The 23225-nt window shown below is 44.2% G+C and overlaps 1 long non-coding RNA gene across 1 annotated transcript in view; it reads right to left on the reverse strand.

The window, feature by feature from the left end:
• Nucleotides 1-1822: 1822 nt before the first annotated feature.
• LOC311584737 overlaps nt 1823-23225 on the reverse strand; it is a 32578-nt gene continuing 11175 nt past the window's right edge. Inside the window, exons 2-5 of the long non-coding RNA XR_014774989.1 lie at nt 19695-19834; nt 18163-18273; nt 16015-16157; nt 1823-2024 (exon numbers count right to left, since the gene is read on the reverse strand). This is a non-coding gene — a long non-coding RNA (uncharacterized lncRNA). The remainder of the gene's footprint in view (nt 2025-16014; nt 16158-18162; nt 18274-19694; nt 19835-23225) is intronic.

A 23225-nucleotide genomic window follows, 5' to 3' on the forward strand; every position in this document is an offset into this window, starting at 1 on the left:
TAGGATCCCAGTTCCTGTCGGTTTCACTTCAAAGCTCAGGCCCCTTTCTGCCATACTGTGAGTCAAGATGAAGCCTGGGCAGTTCGGCCTCTGAAGTGTTAGCAGGAAGCAGTTGGTGGGTTCTCAGAACAAAGTTGAGACTGGTGTTTAGGAGGGACCTAGAGTCACGCAGGTGTTTAGTGGGTCTCTTGGGATTGGGTTTGAACCAGGAGTAGCAAGGACTGGAGGTTGCTGAATATCGAGTGGCTATTGTGTGTGAAGCCCTTGGTGGGGTCAGAGTACCATTGGGGGTTAATGCTGTGTATGAGTTCTTTTGTGCACTCTCTCTAGGAAGTCAAACCTGGCCTCCTGCAGATATGGCCAAAGTTTAGTAAAGCCAAATTTCCTCACTCCCCTAGATGACACAGGCTCCTTGTTTGTTTGTTGTTTTTTTTGAGACAGGGTTTCTCTGTGTAATCTTGGCTGTCTTGGACTCACTTTGTAGACCAGGCTGGCCTGGAGCTCACAGAGATCTGCTTGCCTCCTGAGTGTGGCGATTAAAGATGTCCGCCACAAGCCCCTTTGTTGTAGGACAGTTAAATCTAGGACGAGCCAGCGCCCCAGGCAAGGCAGTAGAGATCTCTGTATAATTAACTGGAACAAAGACAGCTCTCACCCGTCTGCAGGAGGTCAGTGCGTGTGAGGGAAGGAGAGAATCACTTCTGAGATCAAGTTTTCATCATCCGCCCTACCCCGTGTGTGTGTGTGTGTGTGTGTGTGTGTGTGTGTGTGTGTGTGTGTAATCTTAGCCGGGTAGAGTGCTTGCCTAGCTTGCATGGGGCGCTAGGTTCTGTCCCCAGCATCGCATTGGGTGTGGTGGTGCATGGCTGGAGATGGAAACAGGTGGGTCAGAAGTTCAAATGTATGCTTGGCTCAAGACAATAATATAATAAAACCAATAAAAAGAATAAATACATGACACCACAAACGCCTGGCTCCTTCAATTATACACAGTACAGGACGTTGACTGGAATGTGGTTGGCAGAATAGTGGAGGTGGAAGCAAATTCCTTCCCAACATTTCGAGGCCGCAGTGCTTTTCAAAAGCAGTGTTTTCAAGTATCCTATGCTCCTCCAACTCCAGAGCAGATTTTGATTTCATCGCGATACTTGGCTTAGTGCTGCCCCCTACTGGAGGAGTTTATTAATATAAGGAACACAGGCTTTTCTCAGATAAGGCTATTTCATTTGGAGTCCATTCAGTGAAAAGTGAAGATGCTGTATGTGTTAAAGACTTAAGGACTGTGGGGAATGTCCTGTCCATTGGGTAGATAGATCAGAGTAGGGGTTCGATGTTTACTACTTGTATTGTCCTTGGTTAGTGCAATAGTTTGAGCAGAGCCCCCTTGGTCCCGATCCACCCGTCAAGATGTTCTTCTTGTAGGTTTCTAGGACCCTCTGGGTCCTTCTATTTCCCCATCTTCTATATTTCTCTTACCTAGAGTCTCAGTAGGATGTCCTCACATCTATCCCAATCTCCTGGACAGTTATGAGGAGAGCGGGGACTGACTCTGACATGAACTCTGGTGCTCCATATTTGACCACCTCCCCTTGGTGGGGAGGCCTGGTGGCATTCAAAGAAAGAGTACGCAGGCTACCAAGATGAAACTTGATAGCCTATGATCATATGGGGGCGGGGAGGAGGTTCCCCTCGGTTTTAGACCTAGGGGAGGGGAATAGGGTGAAAACGGGAGGGACCGGAAGATACAAGTGATGAGATAACAATTTAGTTGTAATCTGGATAAATTAATAATAATAATAATAATTAAAGACCTAAGGATTCCGCAGAGTCTCTGTTAATATGCAGCTGGACCCTCACTGCCGAAAGGAGGGGGAGGGGCTTCAGAATGTGGACGTGCTACTCACCCTTGGGGCTTAGGACAAGCTTGTCATGATCTTGTTTCCTCATTGGACCAAGCTGGACTCAGTCTGTTGCCAAACTGCCTTCTGATTGGCCTGCCTCTCCCAGCCCCAGTCAGCTGATTCCTTCCATGGAAACAAGGCACAGAGTTTTTGCATGGCTCTTCCTAACCGGAGTGTTTAAACATTTTCTTAGGCACTTCAAGCTCAAATCAGAGAAGAAAGAGCGCGTTCTAGAGCAATTGAGATACCAATGGTAAAAAACAACAACAACAACAACAAAAACAACAAAACAAAAACAAAAACAACAACAACACTTTTTTCTTATAGACGGTTCAGATTTGCGCTAGAATCATGAACATAATCGTGGCCGTCTGTCTGTCTGTCTGTCTGTCTGTCTGTCTGTCTGTCTGCCTGTCTTCTTCTTCTCCTCCTCCTCCTCCTCCTCCTCCTCCTCCTCCTCCTCCTCCTTCTTTGAAACAGACTTTCATATAGCTCAGGCTATCCTTGAATTCCTGACTTGCTGCCGCGATTTCCCACTTGCTGGGCTTGTCCAGCCCAGTCTCGCTTTGTGAGCCTTTAAAGAACAAACCCAGATCCCCATTCATGTCGCTTTCTGGCTTTCCAGCCGAACCCCTTGATTCCCCCATGACATTTCTAGCATTTAGAAAGTGCAGCATTAATACCCAAACAAAAAAAAGTTTTTTTTTTTATTATTTAATTTATTCAGATTACATCTCAATGGTTTCCCCCTCACTTGTATCCACCCCTTCCTCCCTCCCTCCCGCTTTCACCCTGTTCCCTTTCCCTAGGCCAAAAACGTTGTTTTAAACCATCAAATTGTGTGCGTTTTGTGTGTGTGTGGGTACTGTCTTAGTTAGGGTTTCTATTACTGTGATGAAACACTGTGACCAAAAGCAACTTGGGCGGAAAGGGTTGATTTCAGCTTCCATGTCAAGATCACAGTCTCTTATTTAAGGGCAGTCTTATGTCGGAGACCAGCTCCCGCTTCAAGGGTTCGGTCCCGAGACAGGGAAGGGGCTTCAGCATAAAGTGAAGATGCTGACCACCTGTTGACTTTATTTATGCAACCACAACCTGGCTTGCCTGTGCAGTGACATCACTGGTTATTAAAGAAATCATAGCATCAGCACTACCCAAGCCCTCTCATTACAAAAGGCCCCTAGTAGTTTCCCTTCCTCCTTCCCCCTCCCACTGGGCCAATCACCCCCCACCCCAATCATATTTTGCACTACAAAGCACGATTTCAGAAAGCCAAAAATAAATGCCAAGCCAGGCGTGGCCTGTGGACATGAGCACGTACCCAGCTGGCAGCAAATGCGGTTACGTAGTTATGCAAGGTGAGAGACAGGCGAGTGTGAGTCCTTTCATCAAATAGCATCCCTATGTCACGGTACTTTTTAATTTGTAGACAGAGATGTGCCCATTGTACCAAGTATCCTTTCCTTATGTGTACCTATCAACTTCTGATACCATCTTTCTAAGAACTATTATTTTAACTTTGTTGATCAGGCACAGTGTCTCCATTTTCTAAAGTCATTGCTGATCAGATATAACTTCCCTATTTTCTTCTTTTTTTAAAATGAAGGTTTATTTGTTACATATACAGTGCTCTGCTTGCATGTACATCTGCATACCAGAAGAGGGCACCAGATTTCATGGAAGATGGTTGTGAGCCACGATGTGGTTGCTGAGAATTGAACTCAGGACCTCTGGAAGAGCAGACAGTGCTCTTAGTGGCTGAGCCATCTCTCCAGCCCAACTTCCCTATTTTCCAAGTCTCTGTTGGACCAGACAGAGCTTTCTCAGAACAGTTATGAAGCAGGACCCACTGCTCTCCACAACTGCCATGGCCTTACGCGGTGTGACTGGGGCTGTTTCTCTAGGGATGTGATTACGTGTCACAAGATACCCAGGGTTAATGGTCACATCTGGAGGATCGATAGAGACAGAGAGAGGAGAGGAGGGCTTCACGCCTCGAAAGGATGTTGAGAAGAACACAGAACCATCCCCAGGGCTTTCAGCCTGCGTGATCCCAGCACAGTGAAACTCTTATCACTATGAGCATAAACAGCATAGTGAAAGCAAGGAGAACTTGTAACATGCATCATCTAGGCAATAAGCATAAAGGCCACCAAAATTCACCACAGGTCCTTGTTGAGTAGGAAAAGGGTGTCCAAGGGCCTTGCCTCAGTGAAGTCCCTGCAGTGAGGCGCTCATAGGCCGTTCCTTGCAGTGCTGCCTGGCCTCTGCCAGTCTTGGCAGGAGCTCAAGAAAGGAACCTGGAAGCACAAACTGAAATGGAGACCACAGAGGAACGTGGCTTACTGGCTTGCTCCCCATGGTTTGCTCAGCCTACTTCGTTATACAACTCAGGACCATCGGGCCAGGGTGGCACTGCCTGGTCAGCCATGTATGCATAGGGAACAATTACAATAACGAGCAAGAGGCTGTGAATTTGAGAAGGAGTGGGAGGAATCAGAGGGAGACGTGGGGATGAGGTAAACCCTTACATGTAAAATCCGAAAAAAGTCAATTAGAAATGATACTTAATGATAAAAACAAGAGACAGAGCCCAATGGAAATGGCTAAGAAGAAAACATGGTAATATGAACGGGCAGTTTTTTTCTCTCTCTCTAAACCATATACAGTCATTCATGAAACCTGAAGAATCTTTATCCATTATAGAAAAAAAAAAAACAGAATGCAAATCATACTGTGGCTGCTCTAATGTTAAAATTCTTACTTGGGACAAAGACCAAGACTTAATCTGATAAAAGTATATTGTTCTCAGAGAGGAGATATGTTATTTTAGTGATAATTTCTTACAGGTTGCTTTAGTGCAGTTACTAAGTTGGTTGTAATCATCTGCAGGAAATAACCTGCACTGTCCCTAAGATGAGTTAGAAGAACCCAAGAAAAAGCCCCTGTCTAGACCATTGGGAAACTCATCAAGCTTCTTTGTTAACTATTTCCCTTCCCTTGTCTCTATTATAATCACTTGTTAGCTTTTATTCACCTTTCAATGCTTTGAAGAGTGAATTCTTCCAGTTCCATTTTGGTTTGTTAGTTTGTTTTGAAAGAGGGTGGACTCAGTTTGTAGACCATACTGGCCTCCAACTCTCAGCAATCCATCTGCCTCTGCCTCCATGGGGTTGAAGGCTGTGCTGGGATAAAAGGCATCTGCCACCTTGCCTGGCTTCTACTAGTGACTTCTATAATAAGCTGGCCCAATCCTTTTTGAAAGCGGAAGTATTGAAGACGAATAACAACAAAGTTTACAAAAGAGTAAGGAAAAAAAAAAAGAGTTTACCTCTCAGGAGCCTCAAAGAAGGAGATCTCTACTTCAAGACCAGCCTAGGACCAATATTTTCAATACTCTGACACACACAAACACACACACACACACACACACACACACACACACACAGAGAGAGAGAGAGAGAGAGAGAGAGAGAGAGAGAGAGAGAGAGAGAGAGAGAGAGAAACAGACACACACATGACAAAACTCTGTGGATATAAGACTGATACAAGAATTTGAATTTTAGAAATGTCCTCAAGATGATACTTAAGTAGCTTTTATCCTAAAGGGAAAAGATGCCAACGTGTGAAAATGTTGATCCCAGCATCAGGAAGCAGAGGCAGGCAGAGTGCTGGGAGTTTGAGGGCAAGCACTTTCCTCATTCCTATATGCCAAAATAACCGTATCCCCTTTCTTTAGGGTATTTATCTGATCTGGATGCTGTGGGCCACGCTGCTCAGGAGTCTTATGGGGTATCTACCACCACACATATACAGTTCATCAGAAAAGATTAAAATGGAACTAAAGCCAAAGCGCTGGAATAAGAGGCATTCATGCAGCCTGTGACAAAAGAGCAAGTTCCAGGACAGCCAGGCAGGTGACACAGAGTAACCCTGTCTCAAAAAGCCAAAACCAAGATGAAAACAAAACCCGACAACCACCACCACCACCACCACAACAAAACCCCCAACCCACCCTCTGATGAAAGTACAAGGAGGATTGGGATAAAAATCAGGTGACCCTGATGTCCACATACATTGAATTCCCACATCCATTTAGTTTCTGCTTTGAATGTGTGTGGCTTGCTTGGGAAGTTTTCTTGGGTCTGCTGTAGTGAGCACAGGGTTCCTGTCTTTGTCATAAGCTTCTGGTTGATGTGACTGTGGTGGGCTGGAGATCATTTACTGAGAAGGAAGGGCCAGCCTATTTAGCATCATAACCAACAGGCTGATTTTAAACAGAAACGAGCTAAAGGTCAAAGCTGTGTCCCAAGATGCACTGCTCATGAGGGTTCTGACAGTCATGAGGCAGTGTGGACTCAGCCTTAGCTTCCTGGGATAACTGTCGACTTAGACTTGAGTCTAAAGGATGCTGGGACGAGTGCTCTTGGTTGTCAAGTTGATTGGGTCTGGAATCAACCAAGAGCGAGGCTCATGGGGCAAGGGGGCTCTAGGTAGTTTCTGGAAGGGTTGACTGAATAGGGGAGACCTCTCACTGTGAGTGGTGCCTGGTTATAAAGGAGGTTGGAGGGGAAAAGTTTTTGCCTTTTCCTGACTGCCTCCACCTCTTGTTGGTGAGTAAATCTACTTTGTTGGTGCTTTAGCATGTCACTGTTTCGTGTTGATACTGGAACCCAGATCCTTGGTCCTTCAATGTGGACTGAAGACCAGTGGATTTCCAGGAATTCTGTAGACCAGACTGAAGCTCCTGAGGAACCCAGCTTCATGAATTGAGCAACTACTGGGCTCTCAGCCTCCCCAGTGTTCAGAAAGCCATTGCTGGACTTTGCTGCCAAGCAAATACACACCCTTTGCCAGACATATCAGTCTATCAGTTTTGTTCCTCTGGAGAATTGTGATGAGTACACATTGAAAATGGGGAAAGAGGCATCACCCCTTTGTTTCCTGGCTATGGTGTGACCTTCTCCTTCTCACCACTCAGGCTTGCTGTGATGAACTCCGCAGCTCTCAAATGCTGCGCTCAAAGAATCTGCCTCTCTAAGTGTCAGATAATTTCTCACCAGGGGCTTTTTTATTCTTACTGAGTTTGCATATGTGTTTCTAGTTCTTTCCTCTATCCCCTCCACGAATATAATTACTCCATGAAAGCCGGCATGACTGGACTCATTTCTCCTGTAGCACCAGGGCATCTAGCATGGTGATGCTTGAGTGAGTCATCCCTTGCTTGTGTGTTTGCCTCATAGTGATCAGATCCTTAAAGAAGTTGGGAATTTTATCAGGAAGACAACTTTAGCATAGTGTGGTCAGGTATACTGGGTGTGCCCTTCGATGATGCACACAGTACAGTCTTCGTTGACCCAGTGTAGGGTCTGGGGTGTGGATGAACGCTATGGAAGGAAGCTGCAACTTACACAGAAACTTCTGCAAGGCTGATTAACTCTTTAGCAAAAATGATTGTAAAGAGGTTGGAGTTTTGCAGGTCCAGAATATAATTACATATTATTTTTTGGGGGGGCTATCTTTAGCTTCTTATTAGCTATTACTTGCCCAGCTCTTTGTACAATCTAACATTCTTGTGACTGTCAAGTGAATTTTTATAATGTATTAACTTAACAGGCAACTGGCTTCCTCTAACCCTAAAACTAGGAGCAAGGGGTGAGTCACCCAAGCATTACCATAGTAGATGCACTGATGATACAAGAGAAATGAATTGGCACGCCATCTTTCATGGCATGGAGGAGATAGGGGAAAGGCCCAGATACATATTGTAGGGATTCTGATGCTGCAGCAGTGCTGGCCAGATCAGAGGCAACCCCCAACTCAGCCTTGAAATCCACCAATCCACACTCTGGAAAATCCCTGCCCCAGAAATCTCTTCCCACTAAGAAACCCTATATAAAGGCTGTGTCTGCCCAGTTCTCTGCTGTCTCCTCCCTGGAGCAGAGGCAGCCACTCCTGGACTCATCCCTCCAATGAATCTCTTTTAAGATATTTACTGCCTGCTGTGACTCTTCAATTGGAAGAAGGAAGAAGAAGAAGAAGAAGAAGAAGAAGAAGAAGAAGAAGAAGAAGAAGAAGTAGAAGAAGTAGAAGAGGAAGAAGACAAAGAAGAAGAAGAAGAAGAAGTAGAAGAAGTAGAAGAGGAAGAAGAAGAAGAAGAAGAAGAAGAAGGAAAAGGAGGAGGAGGAGGAGGAGAAGACAATGAAGGAGAAGATGACGAAGGAGAAGGAGAGGAGAAGAAATGAAGAAGGAGCATAGCTGAGGCTCCAAGGCTCCTCAGTTTGTCAGCGTTTAGGAGCAACCCCTCCCAGAGAGCTGCATCATCTCTGTAGAGGAAGTCTCCTCTCAGAGCTGTGAGGTTTCTAGGCTCCCGTGCCTTAGGATACCCCTGGGACACTGTCCCACCCCAGGCCTGGGATACCTTCCCACTCTTGGAGTTCTGGACACCCTGTTACCTGAGTACCAGAAGGCAGGCCACACCACCCACACAGTGCAACAACACATGTATGGTACAGCATCTGTGGCCTAGAGCAGAGATTTCTGTGTTTTGCTGTAGCTGCAGGTAGTGCTGTTTGTATCAATGTGTTTGAAAAGTGTTTGACTCCTGATCTTTGTTTTGTTTCCATAAAAACATCATGAAGTGGCTATGCCATTGGAATATGATATTTGGAGAAACCAAAATTGGTGTCTGGACCATGGTTGTTGTTTTAAATGAAAGTTCCAAACATTCTATTTTACCAATAAAGACTCAGAAGCCAGGGGCTGGGTGAAATCCTGCTAGTTCAGAGAGGCAGAGAAAGCACCCACTGACTTTGCTACTCAGCTCACGTCACAGATTAAAAGGCCCAAAAGGCTCCCTAGCTCAGCTGACTGCCCAGGAGGAAAAGGCCAAACATCCCAAGGCCCAAGTCTTGCTGGCTCAAAGCCCAAAAAGCACCAACAGCCAAAGGCCAAGGAGCTGAAGAAGTCAAGAGCTCAAGATTTGAAAGCTCCTACCCAATGTCTTAAATACCCTTGAACTCAAAGTCCCTCCTAGTCTTTAATCCCAGTCATCTGGTTTCTTGCTCTGCCTCTTGACCTAGGGTTAACTTTATTAAATCCTGTGTACAGAAAGCTCTTGATTAAAGGTGTATGTTATGGCTGAATTACACCAAACAAGAAACAGGTTTTTATAGTTCACAATCTTGGGTTTCGCAATGGGATCAAAAATCCTTCACCACATGGTCACTGGTATTTGATTCTAGAAGCCGCCAGTCCCTTTGATTCTCTAAAGTGAGTTTTGTTTGATCCCTTGGCAAGGGAGCAGAATGGCAAGTCCCAGGAAGTCAGCTCATGGGCCCTCTAACTCCCTAGAGACCCCTCTTCCTAGTTCCTGACTGTCTTTCATAGGTCACCTGCCACCCACTCAAAACATGCCTTTGTCCTTCCATTTGTGGATAAAAAAAAAAAAAAAAGGATGTTGGCGTTCCTGACATCTGGAGTGACAGAGGCCACAGACCACTCACCAGCACAAGGCCCAGCCTGAGTTACAGCCATCTTCCCTCCAGCTCTGCCAGCTACATCACAAAGAGACAGGCAGCTAGTGGGACCTGCCCCAACACTTAGGACTGTGATGTACAGAGGGCACCCTAGTCCTCAACCCACTGAGGCATCAGTACAGTGTGGATGCTAGAGGTTGGAGAGATTGTATGGAGTAATAGTGACTTGTATTGGCTTGTATTGCATTGTAGTGACTTGTATTGATTGTATTAGAGATAGCTAGCTAGATAAATAGATATATAGGTAAATAGATATGTAGGTAGCTATAGAAACTGTAGCTAGGAGAGGTTTATTGACCTCAGGGTAGGACCTAGGAGGGCTAAACCCCTGGCAGGAAGAGGACATGTATTCCCAAGGGGTAGACTACCATTTACTAAAAAGTAGAAGACTTCAATACATCGAGAGCCATGAACGAGTGTGCAGACAATCCTCTATGCCCGCTACCAGGGCTTCTTTCATAACCCAGGCTAAATTAGTCCAGGATGTCCCAGCCAATAGAAGAGGCCTGGGTGATCAGCAGCCCAGCCTGGCAGAGAAGCCTCACTATTCTTATGGAAAGAAGAATACAGAGCATCTTCCACATATTGCAAGCAGTGTTAGAGAGGACTGTGTCCCTGACCCTAAAGTAAGTTTGTCTGTAGTATCCCAAAAGATCTTTCAGGGCAATGGTATCAAAAGATCAGAGCACAGCCTGGCATTTGCTGGACACACAGGCTTGCTGAAGAATGATCCTGAAGCAACAACAGCAGGGGAGGCCCAGGAGAACAAGAGGATGATGGCATTGCTTAGCAAGGCCGGAAAGCAAATGGAAAAAGCCTCAAGTTTAGTGGACACTAGGCTGTTCCTGGGCCCAGAGGTGGGTAAGAACATCAAAAACCCAAGCAAGAAATGGCAACAACAGGAGAGCCCGGAGGATCTGAGGGGGGATCACTTGGGAGGAGGAGAAGGCATAGAAAGACTCAAACAGCCTCAAGAACCACACAAGTACTGCAAACCTGTTGCTCCTCTAGAAGAAGACAGCTTTTTGCAGAGCAAGAAGATCAAGCCCCATTCTAGACATCCAGGGCACAGTGTGAGCCCCTTATCAGCTGGAGAGCAGGAGGCCGGAGAGGAGCATAGCAAGTCAGTGCCATCAGGCCAAGGCAAACTGGAAGACAAGAACGCCTTCAAGGCAAGTGAGTCACAGTATTTCTTCTGGAAAAATACTTTCCTGCATGGAAATATAAGTGCATTGGACCAGAATCTGAGGGTAGAGGCCAAGCCCCAGCTCCTACACAGGAGGAAGATGCAGGCCTTGGAGATGCCCCAATCTCATCAAGACAGAGAAGTCTCTATGGCCAACACCAGAGAGAAAGTACAGCTGTCTCCTTACAACCTCAAACATGGTGCTTCAAGAGAAAATATTAAGAAGCATAAGAAGCAGGCCAGGGAGGAAGGCTGGGACCCTGCCATTGAGGGGACCCCAGTCGTTCTTGCTGCTCGGGAACATTCTTGTGTCCAAGGGGGATTGAAAGACCACTGTGCTCCGAAGACCAAGCTGAGGGCGTAAGTAGCCTAGTCAAGTACTATCTACTCATAAGTGCCATGGATTCCACTATATTGCATTATGTATATATGGGCAGATGGGAAAGCTTATGATAGGGGAAGGTGGGGTTGAAGGCCAGGCCAGCCTTTGAGGGCAAGGTGGTCTTCAGAGGAAGGTAAACAAAGCAGCTGCTTGCCAGTCATCTCAGATCCACACCACCTGCCCGTGGACACCACGCTCCAGGAGGTTGAGCAGCAGCAGGCATCTTTGCCCTGAGGTGCTCATTTCTTTTAGCACAAAGGCTATTCAGCCTCTGGGAAGGAACAGGATACTTCGACTTGCGGAATGGCTTTGTCTTGTGAAGTGGGTTTTAATTCCAATCAGAAAGAGTTTGGCTATTGCCAGGATGAGTCCAGGAGACAGCCAGGTCTATGTTACACAGAGAAACCCTGTCCCTAAAAACATACAAAAAGGAACTTAGCAGAATAGTAGTAGCTGGTTCTTGAAAGGCCTATGGCTTGTCTAGCTACAGGTCCTTGGCCCAATAATGGTATCAGGTCTGAGTTTTGTCTTGTGAAGTGGGTCTTAATTCCAATGAGAAAGTGTTTAGTTCCTGTCCTGATGGCCTTGCCGTGACTGCATCTGTGGGTGTGACCTTTCCAGGTCAGTCATTATAGAGCTAGTGGGCTTCAGAGATGGGTAAGCCTGATCATTACTTTTCTCCTCCTATAGCATGTATGGCACCTTCCAGGACTATGAAAACTATATATAACTATGTGTAAATATATATATATACACACACACACACACACACATATATATAGTGTATACACACACACACACACACACACACACACACACAAGCCTCCATATTGGTTTACATAGTGGCTGTGTCAATTTTCATTCCCACCAGCATCTACTAAGTTTTAGCCCTCCCTTTTGTTCTTAGCTATTCTGACTGGTGTAAGAAGAACTCTCAAGTTTTAATGCGCATTCCACTGATGGCTAAGGTGGTTTAACACTAACAAGTAAATGTTTCTTAGCTCTTTGTATTACATCTCTTAGGAATTTAACTTTTAGGTCCACTGCCCATTATTATTTATTTGGTTGTTTGCTTGACATTAGTTTTTGGAGTTCTTTACATAGTCTAGATATTTACATAGAGACGCTGTTACATGTACAGCTGGCTGGTAAAGGCTCTTTCTATTCTTTGAGCTGCCTCTTCACTTGGATGATGCTGTCTCTTGCTGTACGGATCCCGTGTTATCCTCTGCCTTTCAGCTTCATGAGGTTTCATTTAGTTTATTGTTGGTCTTTCTCCGTGTACTATCTGCATTCCCTTCAGAAAGCCCTTTATTGTGCTGGGGAGTTCAGGTGTTTGCCCTACTTCCTCTCCTATCCGAGTCAGGGTATCAGATCTTTTGTTCAGGTTCTTGGTCTATTTGGAGTTGAGTTTTATGGATGGTGAGAGATGAAGATCGAGTTTCATTCTTCTATGGATAGTTGTCATGCTAGATCAGCATTACTTGTTGAAGATCCTGTCTTCAAAGAGTTATTATTTGTGTCATTGTGAAAAGCCAGGTTGCTAAAGGAGTGTGAGCCTATATGTGAGCCCTCTTTTCATTTTTAAAATATGACTTTAGTTTCTTCTTTTAAGTACCTTTATATTTATTGATTTGTGTACATTAAACCACCCCTGCATCTCTGGGATGAAACTGACTTGATTGTACAATCCTTCTGGTCTTTTTGACATGTTCTTGAATTCACATTACAAGTATTTTATTGACTTTTTGTATCTATGTTCACCAGGGAGATTTATCTATAGGTGTGTGTGTGTGTGTGTCTAAGAGTATAATGCTGGCTTTGAAAAATACTTTATACTTTATGGAATAGTAAATAGAAGCATTGGTTATCGTTCTATTAAAGTCTGGTAAAATTTTGCAAATCCATTTGGATCTCATCATTTTTTTGGTTACAAAGTTTTAAAATTGCTGCTCCAATCTCATTTCTGATAATGGATCTGTTTTAAAAATTTTAATGTCTTCTTAGTTTAACAATAGGAGGTTATAAGTATGTAGGAATTTTCTAGTTTTTCCAATTTGGTAGAATACAGGTTGGAGAATGTACTTATGATCATGGATTTCATTGGCATCTGTGGTACCATCTCCCTTTTGGACTCTAATTTTACGTATTTAGGTCTTTTCTCTTGTTGGATAATTTCAGACAAGCCTGAAAATGCTCAATATTTCTTGGTCTTAGAATTCATTCCCCTTTCATTTGGTACTGAATCTTCTGGTAGAGTCATGACTGTCCTCATTAAACACAATTCTTCTATTGCTAAAAGAGATCATCATCATCTCTGACAACCTGCTGCATGTGCTGGTGAATGGGACGGGGCCAAGGTCAAGAACAGAAGATCGGGAAGATAGAACCCACAGGCGTACCTCCTGTCCCCTGTGATGTGCCTCAGATCCAAATCATTTTGACACTGATGGTGATGGTGTCAAGATCACTTTCACCAGTGACAAAGGTCATTTTGGCAAGGAGAGGACAGTGAACTCAATGGTCCAGGTGGCTGACCCATACAAAGCTCAAGATAGAATTAGAGAGACAAAATTCCAAGAGTTCACCAGGAGCCTATGCATTTCAGGTGATAGCAACAGTTGAAGATGACAAAACTTCAAGGCAAGATCATCAATGAGGACAAGAGAAGATTCTTGCCAAGTATGATGACATTATTGGTTAATTGGATGGAAACCTGACGGCAGAGAAGGAAGAACATGGCTAGCATTATCAGCATCAGCATCAGCATCAGTATCATCATCATCATCATCATCATCATCATCATCATCAGCAGCAGCAGCGCGAGAAGCTCTGCAACCCCACTGTTAGCAGGCTGTGCTGGTGCACTGGTGGCATGCCAGGATAGATGCCTGGGCCTTCCGCTTTGGGAGCCCTCGCCCTCTGATGATACTTCTTTGGGGCCAACTTTAGATTAAGTCAATCTAAGTATCGATGTAGCATTCTTCCACAGGAGAACATTTGGAGGGCCTCAATCCAGCAAGTTCTGGGCAGTTTTAAAGTTGAGCAGCTACAGCAATTTCCTAGGCACTCCTAATACTTGAATACAGATCAAGCGTGCAGGGAGAAGAAATAGCGCTGCATTTTGCAAGCACTGAACCACAATGGAGATGCAGTGTCTTAACTAAAAGTGTTTTAAATCTGTACCCAAATGTGGACATTTTAAGCATATTCCTGTGCTGATGCGATATCATGACAAGATCTCATATTCTAAAAGGCGGGAACTTTTGCTGGACCTCATAGCCGGATTTAAAAATATACTTTATAAAATGTTTTATAATAAAGTGACCTGTCTGTTTGTTTAATCTACTTTTAAGAGAACAATGTAACAGCTGGGTGGTGGTGGTACATACCTTTAACCCCATCACTCTGGAGGCAAAGAAATGCAAATCTCTGTGAGTTTGAGTCAGAGGCCAGCCTGGTCTATAAAGTGAGTTTTAGGACAGCTTTAAACCCTGTCCAAAACAACAAACAAGCAACAAAGCAGAACAATGTAACAACCAACTTCACTTGCCTCAGTTTCCCCGTGAAATCAGCTTTTACAACCTAAGCTAATGGCATAGCTGTAATCTTAAGTCGCGTCCTCTGCTCTTGATCCGGAGTAATGCAAGCATGTATGTATGCTATGCTGGAAACATCAAATATAGGCAAAAGCGATCTTAGAAAATGCACACCAACCATAAATGCTGAAGAGGACATACAGATATTGCTTTATAAACAATGGTGTTTGCAGGACTGATGTCTGGGTCAGTGAGGCCATTGGGAGCCAGTGACTTAATCCTGTGTAAAACCGTTGATGATTTTAGTGCAGCATCTCTCATTCTTTTCCCATGGGATGCTTTCTGCGCTGTTCAATAAAGGAAAGCAAAAGCCTTAGTTAGGGACACAGACACATAGACACACGAACAAGGGATGGAGAGAGAGAGAGAGATCATGGGGAAAAGGTGGGGGGGGGAGGGAGAGGAGAGAGACAGACACATAGAGAGGTAAACAGGTCCCTAAGGGACCATTCAGGCAGGCGTAGATTCAGAGTTATACAACAACAGACAGAAAAGTGACAGGAGCTATGGGGAGAGAGAATGACTCAAGTCTGGGCTCACTCGGTGTTAGATTACATCAAGGGGAAGAGCTCTGCAACATAGACACATCATTGGTGACTGACCCTTATCAATGCATTCAAACCTGAACACATATTTTGATGCCTTGTATGCTCAGTCTACATAAATTCTCATTATCCTATCGTTTCCTGTCTTATAGATACCACGATAACCTTAAAAAAAAAAAAGAGTTTTGTACTATCCCTGTAAGCTAATGGAAATGTCTTTTCAGTGCACAGGAAGATGGATCTCAAATCGGTGCCAAAGTAGTTCATATAGTAGGTATCTGTCAAACCAAACATTGTTCATAGAGACCCTTAGTCTAACGGGTCATTATAAAGATAGAAATGGGTATATGAGAAGAGACGGTGCATAAGAAACAGCTGTCTGCAGAAGGCTTTCATTGCAGCCAGGAACACTGAACATCTTAGACCCATGCCAGCCACTGTCAATCTGAACGACTGGAAAGAGCAATAACCTGCCAGCTAATAAAATACCTCACTTATTTCCTTAGTCAGAGATGGGCCCAGGTCTCAAGGTGCTTCCACCTTAACAACGCAGCCCCTGGCCACTGAGAAAAATACCCGAGAATCCTCTTTCACATTTTTCAAGTTGGAGAGAAGAATCTTTTTCTCTGATCCAGGGATCTATAGGAAGGTGTGGGTGTGGCTGGGCTACAAGATGCCATGTTGCCCCTGGCGAAGCACATGTACCACAGCAGGATTGCAGCAACACATGGACAGAGGAAGTACCAGTGGCCTGAGTATTTAGTGATGGTTGGTCTTCCAGCATTTGGCTCCTCACTGGACTCTAAGACCCCTCCTCCCCCTCCAGGTAAGTGCCTCCTGTAAATGTCATCAGGGCCACCTACTCGTCCTGTTGCTTTTGTGTATCATCCATTCTCTGTGACATCCAAAGACCTTCTAAGTCCACGTGATCTGGCTGGCAAGGCATCACATCCAAATATCTTCTAGGCCTGTGTGATTTGCTTGGAATACAAACACGCCTTTAATCCTGGAGACAGAGGCAAACAGATGTGAGTTCAGGTCCAGCCTGGTATAGAGCAAGTATCAGGAAAAGAAAAGCTTAGGTCCAGGCGTGGTGGCACATGCCTTTAATCCCAAATGAAGGTGAGGTTAGTTTGTAGAAGGAAGCACCCATGTTTGAAAGGTGTTTAATTGAGTGGCAGAAAAAAAAATGATGAATCAGAGAAAATTTGACAGACTAGGGTATGCCCAACTCTCATGAGAAGAGAGAGGAAAGGGAAGCTACTTAGATAGTTTTACCAGGACAGTAATAGAGAGATGGGTTGAGAGAGAGAGAGAGAGAGAGAGAGAGAGAGAGAGAGAGAGAGAGAGAGAGAGAGAGAGAACGAGAACTCAGGTGAAGATGGAATGAGCCAGAAAATGAGAAGAAGACAGAAGATTAGAGAAGACTGCTGAGTTAGTTTGAGGCCAAGCAAAGCAATTCTGGGCCAAGAGAGAAGCCAGATTGAATGAGTCAGCTGGGAGAGAAGTTTGACAGAACAGCTGAGTTGAGGCAGCCCAGCACAGAGCTCAGAACAAGAAAGGGTGAGCTTATTCAGCAGTAAGTCTCAGAGGCTGAGAACATTCTAGGCCTAGGTTAGATTGTACATAGGCTAGAAGCTTCCAGACTAGGCCTAGGTTAGCAGAAGGAGGCAGTAAGCCCCGGAGACAACAATTGAGCCAGGAAAATAAAAGATACTTTTACATGTATTAACTGATTCTTAACACTGAAGTCTAAAGATCAGCCATTCTTAAACCACTGTCTTCACATTGTTAAAGGGTCTAGAAATGTAGTTTATGTCTTCGTCTGGCCCACAGGGGACTGTGTTGGTGCAGACAAAGCACCACACTGAAGGATGACCTATTTGTAACACGTCATATGTGCATCTCTACAGCAGCTCGGTTGATCTCCTTGAGACACGGTGACTTTCCTCCTGTCTTGTTGGTTGCCTCTGAGGTTGTTCTTGAAGACTGGAAGGGCTATTGTAGTCTACATCTGTCTGGAGTAACTAGCTAGAGCATGCATTAGGTGGATTGTGATACTCAACTTTTAATGAAGAGCTAATTAATATTTATATGGCTTCAGTAGAAGGCACATGCTAATTGAGGACTAATTTGCCCCCTCACATGTCAGTTATTTGAAAGCTCATTGTGTATCTATGGGGATAGAAAGGTGTGCGGGGGATCAGAGTCTCTGCATCTGGGTTTCCCCATCATTGCAAGGCCTGCTTGTTAGAGCCCCAGGCCAGTTCTGTCCTCCTCTAGCTCCTCTGTGAGAGAAAGGATATTTATTCTCGATGTTCTCCTCAGTGGCCATTACAGAGACAAGTCTTCAGCAATCCCTCCAGGGCTGCTTCTCAGTCTCCTGGGTCAAATACAGCATCACCTCAACGGTAATCCCGCTGTGCCCAGTGACTATTTAAGAGCGATTTAAATTGATGTAAGGGGGCCGGGAACGTGAGGATGAAGGGACAGCAGCAGTGGCTCTTGGCTCCGACTTTCTTCCGCTTTAATGTATCCCAGTGCAGGAATTGCAAAATAATACTGGGAAAACTTTGAAAGTTTACTACCACTAAAAGGTTAAAGGTCAGACAAAGCTCACAATTATCTGTTTCAATCCATTTGACCATGTATTTTGGTACAAGGCACTTAGGCGTTTGAATGGACTTAGGATCATGTGATATAACAGCAGCACCTGGTCCCAATATAAAGCCACTGGAGGGTTAATTTATTTTTCCTTTCTCCCACTCTTTTCTCTTCTCTTTACTCTCCCTCCACACTTTCTTTTTTCCCCTTTATTTTTTCCGTTCTTTCTTTTCTTTTTTGAGACAGGGTTTCTCTGTGTATTCTTGGCTGTCCTGGACTCTGCTGCCTGCCTCTGCCTCCCCAAGTGCCGGGATTATAGGCATGTGCCATGGAACACTGGCGCTTTTTTTTCTCACACAGGTTCTTTCTATATTTCTCAGCTGGCCCAGAGCCTATAAGTCTCTTACCTCAACATTCCAAGTCTTGGGATTACAGACATCTGTGACCATGCCTCATTTGGGTTAATTTCTATCTGTAGCCCTTAGAGGATAAACTGGGCTTGATGTGTCAGAGAACACCTATTTCAAAAAGAAAAGATACACACTGTAGGCACTTAAAAAGGTGGATGGACTGGTAAGTAGGCACATGGTGAGTGTAGATTTGCTTCTGTCTGATTCAGAAAGCACGGTGAACTCTTTCTGTGTGTGTGTGTTTCAACAGGGATATCCAAATAGGACCCTAACAGTATTTGGTGAACTCACTGTGCATTGGGAAAACGAAGTTTACTGGAAGTCTGTGGGTGAGGACATGGTAAATCACCCTTGAGACCCAGAACACTGTCACATGTTGGGCCTGGACCAGGGCCTCAGGCAGAGTGGATTGGAGGGCAGACTCCCATTTCAAAGTCATACTGTCTATAAGACCCTGCTAAGGGTCGGGTGGGCTCTGCAGTAACGAGGGCTTAGTTTATGCTGCTCATAGCTTCTGTTCATTAAGGCAAGTAATGGCAAAGCGCAGGCACACTAGAGGAAACCAACTCAAGAACAAAGGAAAAACTTGGTCAGAACTGCATTTGAACATGATTGTTCAGGGAAGAAAAAGTACCCAGGGAATTTTCCCCAGGTGTGAGAAGGAAAACAAAAACAACAACAACAACAAAAAACCAAACAACCAAAAACCAAAAAAACAAATTACTTGGGATTCCTGTACTACCGACCTTGATTGCTCCCTGAACCAGAATTCATTTGCTTTAACATTCGGAACAAAGAAGATCACATTGTTAGAGGCATCCAAAAACTCACCTGAACTTGTATGGTTTAAAATTTAGTTTATCCTGAGTGCTTAGCCCACCATGTCCAAGATGAGAAGAGCTTACCATGGGTAAGGTGTTGAAGGTTCTTTTCATTAAACTCTTTGTTTCTCTTAGTTTCTCTCTTAAGCTAGTTATCACCCAAATAATTGAGACTCTTTTATGTTTGTTTATAAAGCTTTAAAATGCAATCTAGAGCAGTTTAAGTCTGTTCTTAACCCTCTATGTTATCCTGACTTCACCTTTGGCAAAACCCTCAATTTACTTGCTTTTTAGTTCTTTCTTTGCTTCAGTTGAATCTTCATCTCTCCTGCACTTGTGGCTGAATGCCCTATTTCCTCTTCTAACTCCTCCTCCCCTGGCTGGCAGGAAGTCCAGCCCTATTCTCTCCTCTACTCAGTGATTGGCTCTAAGCTGCTTTATTGTATTGGCATACAAAGGGAGCAATTGGGGAGCAGAGTTTATACAACATTGAGACAGGAGGTTCTTAGAACAAGGCTTGCAACCAGATATGGGGATACAGAAATCAGCATTTGAATTACATTATGGTTACCTTACGCCAATAGCAAGGTGAGTACTGGCAGACAGCAAATGTGAGCAAGTGAAGAGAGCACGGGGATGTCAGGTACGTAACAGTGGAAAGGGTGGATGGAAAGTGCAAGTGTGTGAGGTAGATGAGAGAAATCTCACCAGTGTCCCAGAAGATTCCTTTTTATAAGTACACTTGTCATCTTTCCCCATCAATTTCTCACAGTGGTTATTTAAAATGGAACTGCATAGATTTTCTTCATCTTATAAATCAGCAAATCCATGGTCTCCTCTTGATGTGTCTGTAAAAAACCAGAATAATATTGCTACTATAAAACCAACCAACCAACCAACCAGCCAACCAACACACTAACCCCCTAACCAACCAACCAAACAACCCACTAACCCCCTAACCAACCAACCAAACAACCAACCAACCAACCAACAAATACACTAACCTCCTAACCAGCCAACCAACCAACCAACCAACCAACCAACCAACCAATACACTAACCCCCTAACCAGCCAACCAACCAACCAACCAACCCACTAACCCCCTAACCAACCAACCAACCAACCAACCAACCAACCAACCGACCCACTAACCCCCAACCAACCAACCAACCAACCAACCAACTAACCAACAAATACACTAACCCCCTAACCAGCCAACCAACCAACCAACCAACCAACCAACCCACTAATCCCTAACCAACCAACCAACCAACCAACCAACCAACCAACCAACAACCCACCACCTGATTAGTGTTAGGCATTTGTTACTGAAAGAGGAAGTTGACAGGTACACCACCCAGAAGGCTGTCTTGGTAGCTCTAAGGCACTGGTTCTCTACCTGTGGGCCACGATACCCTTGGCAAGCCTTTTTCCAAAAATGTTTACATTATGATTCATAGCAGCAAAATTATAGCTTATAAAGTGTCAATGAAAATAAATTTATGGTTGGGAGTCACCACAACACGAGGAACTGTGTTAAAGTGTTGCAGCATTAGGAAGGTTGAAAACCACTGCTCTAAAGCCTGAAACTCATGACCTTAGGTAATAGAAGGGACAGCTCACAGGGTATACCTTGATTTTTAGGGTAGATGCTGAAGGTGGAGAGAATGTGACTTGGTGCCAGAGCAGTTGTAGGACACACTTTGAAGGACTGATACGTAGACATGAACTAGATACCCGAGTAGGTAGATGAATTTAAAAATGTGTGCACTGCATTTTCACTTGATCCTTGTGTCAGATGTCATACATTTTCAGGGTACCAGGGTGAAGAGCAGATGGTGGTGTTACGCAGCCTTTGAGACTCCAGGATGAGGGAGGTATTCCTCACCGTGTATGTAAAAGGCTGGCAAGTGTGTGGAGGTCACTGTCGGGGATACCAGATGGCTTCTGAGCAGCCTCATGGAATCTCACACAAAACCTACAATGTGTCCACATTTCAGAGTACCAGCACCGAGTTTCTGTCTTCCTGCACTAATGTCAGTGCAAACGATGTCTAGCATGGCTAAGAATGAGGAATTCCTGGACAGGGAGGACAGTCCTGGGCACAAGGAGAACCCTGGTATGACACAAATGTGGAGAATTCACAGCCCAAAGGGAGCTTAGAGCCCACGACGCTGTGGACTTTGGCTGTGGCTGCAGATTAGCATGAGCAGGAAGGACCACAGATGTTTTAAACATCCAATCTCCCAGCCACATGCTCAACTAACTAAATCAATAAATGTCTTGGTTCTGATGCAGAAATTCAGCTCTGTTCACTTTAGTTTAAAATGCTAACTTTCTTATACTGATGCATTGAAGGTTCAATACTGAAACAGATATACATTTCTAAGAAGCTCGGCATATGTATCAGACAAATTAACTTCTTAAGTGGTAGAATTTTCAAAGGCTACAAAGCATTTGAAAACAGTGAACAGCAGCAATAGGCAATGATTAGACCAACCTGGATGAAGTCACATGCAACTCAGGTGAGTGGCTATGAATACATTTAGTTAATATTTAGGGACACGGAATGCATTTGTTTACTAAGTTAAAATATCAATCTACCCTTACAATTTCTAATCTGTCCAATAACTATAACAGGTTCTTTTTTCATTTTTAAATAGAAAATCTATTTGTGTATGGTAAGAGTCTGACATTAACTATAGTCAAACCTGTATGCAATAGAAAGTAATAAAAATATATTTAACCATTTCAAATGACAACTTACAGCAGGTTCTCATGATCCCTAGATAAGAAAAGCTATTACCCATTCCTAATAACACCTTAGATTATACAACATAATATAATTTATCAGAACAACATTTTTACTAACAGTAAATAATTTATGGGAAATTTGTTTATCTACCTAATGTTTCATTATGAATTTAAGTTTTTTTGGGGGGGGCATTTCCAGATAGGGGTTCTCTTGTAGTCCTGGCTGTCCTGGACTCAATTTGTGGACCAGGCTGGCCTAGAACTCACAGAGATCCACCTGCCTCTGCCTCCCAACTGCTGGGATTAAAGGCGTGCGCCACCATGCCCGGCCTGTTATGAGGTTAATTGAGAAATATAAAATAATTTTAAGCTCCATTATTCTGACACCTCTAGAAGTGTTATTCATGACAGAATAAAAAGAAAATGATACATTATGGCTTTTACTTAAGATTTATTTTTTTTATTTTTTGTGGTGTGTGTGTGTGTGTGTGTGTGTGTGTGTACACCACATGTATGCAGCATCTGTGGAGGAAGAAGCGGGCATCAGATACTCTTGAACTGGTGTTGAGGGATGGTTATAAACGTCCATGTCCTTACTGGGAAGTGAACTGTACAGCTGGGGTTGGCAATTCATCCAATCCATCCTGATGAGTAGGAAATCAGAAGCCACAACAGTGATTTGTGCAAAATTACACAGTTAATCAGGGTGAAAGTCAAGATTTCTGACTCTTGTTCCAGTGCCCTTTCAAACATCTTTACCAATAACCACTCCTGCCAGTCATAATTACAAGCCCCACCACAACATATGTCTGCCATATTGAGTAGTGCACCTGACTGCATGATTATTTGTAACCATCCATACCAGCCCTACCTACATGTAAGCACCTTTTAAAACTATTTTTATATTTGAGGTTCCTTAATGCCTCTAACTCCCTTCCAACCCCTGACTCCCAGGTAGGAGAGAAAGAAGATTGGAAGGGACAGGGGACATAGACTTCTTTAGACGTAGTTCCGGCCGGTTAGGGTCCCCGGGTTCTTTGGAGGCAATACCAGTCTCAGCCAACAGGTGTCCAGCAAACACAGGAAATGCAGCATCAGTCTTCTTTCTCTGTCCCTCTCCTTGAAGCGCCCAGGAAGTGTCCTGGAAGCATCCTTGTCTCTCTCCCTGAGCTATTTGCCACTGGCAAAGACCACACCTCTCTCTGAGCTGCAGGAAGTTGTTAGCTGTGGATCAACTAAAGCAGTCCTGTGTCCCCACACTTGGGATTAAAACAAAAACATTCACACAACATAACAATCTTTAAAGAAACCCAAAACTTCTACAGCACCTACCAGTCACAGCAACCTGCCATTGTTACCTGAATGGCCAGCCGTGCCTAGCCTACTAATTCTGGCAACATGTCGCCTGTAACTATCTCTGCCAACCCCTCTCACCAGGGAAACCCACCGCCATTACCCACAGCCTCCCTCTAGAGTCCAACTCAT

Source organism: Acomys minous, assembly GCF_964271855.1.
Source record: "Acomys minous genome assembly, chromosome: 15".
In the NCBI taxonomy this organism is placed as follows: domain Eukaryota; kingdom Metazoa; phylum Chordata; class Mammalia; order Rodentia; family Muridae; genus Acomys; species Acomys minous.